Source organism: Amphiprion ocellaris, chromosome 20, assembly GCF_022539595.1.
Source record: "Amphiprion ocellaris isolate individual 3 ecotype Okinawa chromosome 20, ASM2253959v1, whole genome shotgun sequence".
Classification (NCBI taxonomy): Eukaryota; Metazoa; Chordata; class Actinopteri; family Pomacentridae; genus Amphiprion; species Amphiprion ocellaris.
The window spans coordinates 1,655,181-1,662,207 of NC_072785.1; the positions used below are offsets into that span (position 1 = coordinate 1,655,181).

Below are 7,027 nucleotides of genomic sequence, written 5' to 3' on the forward strand. Positions count from 1 at the left end.
TTGGACAGCTGTCAGATATCTGGTGGAATACTGGCGAGGTCTTAAAGCTCAAACTGCTGTCCTTTCCGTACAAAATACCCCTTTACACAGAGCAGCTGCTGGACACTTGGAGTTAATTCACATCAGTCCTGTGTGCAGTGTTATCATCCAGCTGCATTAGGATGGAGTTCTTCATGCAAATATTTGCCCTTTGGGATTATAATAAAGGCAGGACTTTACTGAACAAGTCTGCTGTATGAATATAATATGGCATTTACCCATTTTAACCAAATGTCTGCTTTTGCTGCTCCTGATGATTTTAATTAAGAAAGAATGACAAAGAAATGTGGTGTAACATCATTTGCAGTGAATCGTGAGCCTGTTAGTAGCTTGGCTGCTTTAAAAAAAAAAGACAGAAAGAGGGCCAAGTAATTTTTCTTCATCAAAGGTTTCATCCACAGCTTGTCCCTTGAAAACCTCAGAAACTGTTTTAACAAGTGTCTCGGTCAGACATATTTCTTTTCCTCAGTGTATAATAGATTTAACTGACAGCTCAAACGATGCATTTTTGGAATAAATTCAAATGACGAAGGCTCTCGGAAAGCACAGATCTCAGTCAAGGTCAACCACTCTTCTCTAATATGAGATTTCACAAACCAATCAGATCCGCACCAAAGAGTAATAGGTGCCCACCTTCACCTCTTCACCAAATTTGTTATTAGTGTTTTGCATTATCCTGCCAACAGAGAGACAAATGGTAATTAAAACAGAACCTCTTTGGTGTAAGTAAAAATGACAAGTCATAAGAGTCAGTGTCACATACACTGTTGCTGAATTCTCAGTGGAGCATCAAATGTGTTTCAATCTCCTGTTAAAGTTAAAGTTAAAGTTAAAGTTAGTTTATTTATATAGCACATTTCAACAACAAGGTGATTCAAAGTGCTTCACAAGGACATTAAAACAGCAGATGAAAACACAATTATAAAAAGAAAGAAAACATTTATAAAATCATTAAAAAGGTCATTAAAATTTAAGGATGCAGAAAAGTAAAAGAATCAAAAACAAAAGTTGGGAAGCAAGGACATTTTAAAAGTTACACTGCAGAGTTTGTCATAAAATAAGATTTAAAATAACTCTTAGAAGAACTTAGTCAAAAGCAGCTGAGAACAGGTAGGTCTTCAGAAAACAGTCCCCAAGAAATGAATTTACTTCTATATTAGAAACAACCATCCATTATCTCTACACCCCTTGAAACTCATCAGGGGGCGCCCGGATAGGTCAAGGAGTTAAATGGATGATCCATGTCCAGGGGCTGGTCCCCGACGCAGTGGCCTGGGTTTGATTCCCGCTCATGGCCCTTTGCTGCATGTCTTCCCCCCACTCTTCTCCCTCCTTTCCTGTCTGTCTCCACTGCACCTATCAAATAAAGGCCAAAAAAATAACTTTAAATAAAAAACCCTCCTCAGGGTCGCAGAGGGGTTGGAGCCTATCCCAGCTGATGTAGGGTGAAGGCAGAGGACACCCTGGAGAGGTCACAGGTCTGTACAGGGCTACATATATGGACAAACAATCACATTCACACCTACGGACAATGTAGAATCACCAACTAACCCCTTGTCACCTAAATTTATTTATAATTAAATAATCAAAAAAAGTGTGTTTTTGCTTTCCAGCTGATGCTAAAATAAGTGGAGATTGTTCATTTATTTATTACACATAGAACAGATATATTATAATAATAAAAGATTTATAATAATTAGGTCCCTCTTCGACCGGTCCTACCAGTGCTTGCAAAAGGTTCCGAGGTACGTATTGAATATGCACAAACCAGCACTGGGGGAATGGATACGCTATCTCAGCTACAGTCTGAATGAAAGTAGTATGTTACGAATTTGCAACAATAGTCGTCAAGGGGTTAACCTCAGCATGTTTTTGGACTGTTTGAGGAAGCTGGAGTACCCAGAGAAGCACAGAAAACACATAAACTCCATGCAGAAAGATGCCAGCCTGGGATGCAAACTAGCTATCATGTAGCTGAAAGGCAACAGTGCTAACCACCAAGCCACTGTGCAGCTGTGACTTGGGGCGAAGGCTATTTTGGAAACATTCAAAACTAAATAGAAAAAAAAATCAGAAGGGTTCTAAAGTACATATGCAAAACACTTTTTTGAAGCCAAGAAAAATCTAAAATCTTATCTTATGGGTGACTGTGGCTCAGGTGGTAGAGTGGATTGTCCACTGAACGCAAGGTTAGTTTTTTGATCCTTGGACGCTCCGCATGCTGAAGAGTCCTTGGGCATGACACTGAACCCCAAGTTATTCCCAATGGCAGGTGGGCACCTTGCATGAAGTTCTGTCACCACTGGTGTACAGATGTGTGTGTGAATGGGTCAGTGAGAAACACATTGTAAAGCACTTTCAGTACCACTAAGCTAGACAGGTGCTATAGAAGGTGCAGACCATGACTGAAATTACTTGTTCACATGAAAAATTAATGATGTACCAATTCTCCAGAGCATTTTAGCACTATTTCAGCTCATTGCTTTGACTCTGCTTGAGTTTTGTTGCTTTCGTCATTGTTGTTTCCAGTCAAACAAACAAAAAAGCTCTGATAAACCCACAGTATCATCCTGCCCATTCCCATAAAGCAGAACTACAAACTTAGCAAGTAGCTGGGGAACATTTAGCAACTGAAAACTATTGATACTTACCTCAAGAATTGGTGAAGATGAAAGTTGTGGAAAAAGGAGAGTGAACATTGGCGAACCGAGATATGACTATACATGGATGCTAGTTTTGCTCAGTGTTTGCTTAAAGTCCATCCATCCATACATCCATCCTTCCATACGTACATACATGCATACATATCATTACAATTACACATCATGTAATTATCCATAGTTGAGCTACAGTGGCAGGGTTAGGGTTCGATGTAACACTTTCTAGTTCCTCCTGGGGAAGGAATTCCCAGACTAGATATTCTGGGTCTACCTCAGGGTTTCCTCTCAGTTGAATGTGCCTGAAAAACCACCAGAGGAAGTACCCTAGAATGCATCCTAATCAGATGCCCAATCTGTTCTACATGAAGGAGAAGTGACTCCACTTCAAGCTCCCTGTGGGCGTCCAAGCTTCTCTCCCTGTAACTTTTTGGTTCTAGAGCTCATGACCAGAGGTGAGATTCACTCATAAACCAACTGTTAAACTGAGGGCTTTACCTTCTGGTTCAGCTCCCTCTCCACCACAGCGTCCTGTAAAAACTCTTCATTACTGCTAACCCTGTGGCACATCTGAAAATATGTAACATTTTGGCATATTAGTTTCATAAAATGACGATGTTCTGCCCTCGAGGGTGAAAAAAAAGCTCCAGAGAATTTGATATTCTCATATTTAAATTCCTTGTGGTTTTGTTTGATCAGATTTACTTGACACCATCAGCAAAGAACTCCACCACTGTCACTGAATCAGTGAGAATAGCAAACAAGGACAAAAACAAATATCATAAGAACTGTTTTTTATGCTGCTGTTGCAGAACATTGTGTGCTCATGTTGCATTTCGTGACTGACAGTAAGAGGCCAGTTTTGAGGAACTTTAAATATTAATGTTTTCAGCAGAAACAAATGGGCTTTGGGCTGAGACAGGGCACTGAATTTGGAATTTTTGAAAAATAGTAACACATTGTTTGGGCCTGTTGCTGGGTTCTCCATGATGGGAAGAAAGTAAGAACAAATTAACAGCTCTTTGGCTCACGGAATTGCTGTCCAAGAAGCATTTACAATAAATGCATCACATATGCTGACCATACCTGTAGCTTCTTCAAAGGAATTATCCATCCATTATCTATACACTGCTTAATCCTGATTAGGGTCACGGGGGGATAGAGTCTATCAAAGCTGACTTAGGGTGCTTTTTCATTCGCGCCTACTCAGCTCAACTTGGCTCGACTCTACTCAACTGGACTCAGTTTAGGTTGTTTTCCATTTCAATTAAGTACCACTTCATCATGGGTGGAGTTGTCATAGTACGGCCTCCCTTAATGTGATTTGTGTGCAGCACAAATGCAACAACAATGGAAGACATCGAGGTGATGGTATACCTGCACCCACAGTACATGTCTAGTTGCCATATTCAAATTTTGCCAAGTTCCATGAAAAGCAATGCATACCGTTGTTGTTGCCATTTAAAAAAAACAAAACAAAACAAAAAAAAACTGGCTGAGTAGGTACTAAAATAGTTCCTGGTACCAGGTACTATGTCCCAATGGAAAACCTCACAAACAGAGTAAAGTGGAGCAGAGAAAGTGCTAGTGGAAAAGCATTATCAGGGTGAAAGCAGGGGACACCCTGGACAGGTAACAGTCTATCACAGGTTCACCTGGACAGGTAACAGTCTATCACAGGTTCACCTGGACAGGTAACAGTCTATCACAGGTTCACCTGGACAGGTAACAGTCTATCACAGGTTCACCCGGACAGGTAACAGTCTATCACAGGTTCACCTGGACAGGTAACAGTCTATCACAGGTTCACCTGGACAGGTAACAGTCTATCACAGGACTACACACAGAGACAAACAATCACACTCACATTCACACCTATGGACAGTTCAGAGTTACCAATGAACCTCAGCATGTTTCTGGACTGTGGGAGGAAGCTGGAGAACCTGGAGAAACCCACACATGTACAGGAGAACATGGAGACTCCATGCAGAAAGATCCTGGGAAGGCCAGGATGCAAACCGGGGATCTTCTAGCTGCAAGGTGACGGTGTTAACCACCGAGCCACTGTGCAGCCCTTCAAAGGAATTATTAGCATAGATTATGGAAATGGAGGTAGACCACAGGACCCATCTGCCACCCATCAGGCATCACCTTTTAGTTCAGGTGTCATCTGCAGTTTGCCAACTCACTGCAGGTACTTCCCACGTACCTTTGAATGGCACCTGCTAAGAGATCCTGCTGTTATGTGCACAGAGATAACAGTGTGAGAGAAGTGACAATGCCTTGGGATTCACCTGTCAACTTCAGAAACATCAAAGGTCCTGACACACGTCCCGGCTCTCTAGCCGTCATGGAGCACACAGTCCCGTGGGGAAGAAGACGGTTGAGATTCAGTGAGGACTGAAAGAAAATAAAAATAACTTCACAGGTGTGTTCTGATTTACATATAAAAGTAAGATGAAACACATTAATCACCTTGAAGACTTTGTTTTTCAGTGGATGTCACCTCTGAGGTTATTCTGCTCTTAAGGAAGTGTGGTGTTTTGATGGGAATGTGATGTGATGTTTGGTGAGAGTGACTGAATGCTTGTGTCAAAAAAGGAAAACTCACTGTGCTGTGGTTTCTCTTATTTGGTGGACTAAAGGCCCTCCCCTGCTGTCACACACAGAGAGCTATAAATTGAGGGCAATACTTCATCCAAGAGAACACACATGTGCAGGCAGTACATGAACGGGAAAGCCTTTGTTTATGCCTATTAATATGACCCACAGAGAGATAATACTAGAGGTAAATCGCAGGGATTGGGGGCTTTTACAAACACAGCCTGACCCTGTTCTTTTAAACAGCTGAAGAGAAAACAAGGACTGTGTTCACAATGTACGTCTGGAATGATCTCAAGTTTTCATCACCAAAATAATAAATGTGTTTGTAAGCAACAATACAGACAACACCGGTAATAATAGAGCTTTGTAAAACAGTTGAGATTCAACACTTGAAGTTGCACCTGTTAATATTTTTGTATTACAATTGTCTCAAATGACATGTCATGAGAAAAGGTTCCCTTGTCGTGATGAATCCTCATTACCAGTGATGTGTTTAAACTTTCTGGATTCTAAATGTTATTTTAATGAGCTGTATTGACACTCAGTCTTGACAATCATCCCAACTTACAAGTGTAACTAATTTCAGCTTTAGTTTCACAGCCCAATGATTAATCAATGAATTACAGGCTGAAATGAAACCCGTATTAGGAAAATGACAACACAAATAGAGCAGACATTTTATTAACACACCAAAGGTAAGATTTTAACTTCCAACTATTCCTTATGATCAAACAGACTTAACTATGAAAGATTTTACTGGAACTTATGTTGGGATGTTGGGTTACATCTTCTAACACTTACACTCCCATTCAGAAGTTTGAGGTCATTTAGAAATGTCCTCATTTTTGAAAGAAAGGCAGTTAAAAAAAAATTAAGATAACATGAAATGAATGATAAATCCAGTGTAGACATTGTTAATGTGGTAAATGACTATTGTAGCTGGAAACAGCTGATTTTTAATGGAATATCTCCATAGAGGTACAGAGGAACATTTCCAGCAACCATCACTCCTGTGTTCTAATGCTACATTGTGTTAGCTAATGGTGTTGAAAGACTCATTGATGATTAGAAACCCTTGTGCAGTTATGTTAGCACATGGATAAAAGTGTGAGTTTTCAAGGAAAACGTGAAATTGTCTGGGTGACCCCAAACTTTTGAATGATAGTGTATATTTCATCTAAGTAGCCTCTTTCATTGTGTGTTCTGGATGCTATATATATTTTTAATCAGTTTGAATTTAATTCACTCATTTTTAAGCAGTCAAAGCCGATGCAGTACTTTTTTTTGGCACCATTGGGCAAAAATTCCATATTAACACTTTCAACATATCGAAATTCAATTCTGACTGTTTTTAAGGCTTGAAAACACTTAAATCTGCAAAAAAAATTAATATAACCAGTTAAGTAATTATATTTTTATGTGTCATCAGCATGTTCAGTTACTTTGCTTCATCGCTGTAACAAAAATCAGCAACATTTATTTTATCTCCATTTTCTGTTTATTTAATACTTGAGTGAAGAAAACCCCAGTTTAGCAGTCTAAGTATTTACTCCTACTTTTAACATTTGGGTCTCAGTGGTTTTCCTGGCTAAAATCCCTCCATGCCAGAAAAACACAGCATTTTCTGTTAGATTTTTTCAAAAACAGAAGAGAGATAAAAAAACAATAAATATCAAACTCACCATAATAATAATGCTGTCTAATATGCAGTTAGGCTGCAGTGAATG

General features: G+C 39.7%; 1 long non-coding RNA gene across 1 annotated transcript; it reads right to left on the reverse strand.

Annotated features, from left to right (window-relative positions):
- Window positions 1–862: 862 nt before the first annotated feature.
- Window positions 863–6,350, reverse strand: LOC129347706 (uncharacterized). Its single transcript, XR_008599935.1, has 2 exons — window positions 4,991–6,350; window positions 863–1,395 (listed from the first exon to the last, which is right to left on the reverse strand). It is a non-coding gene; the product is annotated as an uncharacterized LOC129347706 (long non-coding RNA).
- Between the last annotated feature and the right edge of the window lie 677 nt (window positions 6,351–7,027).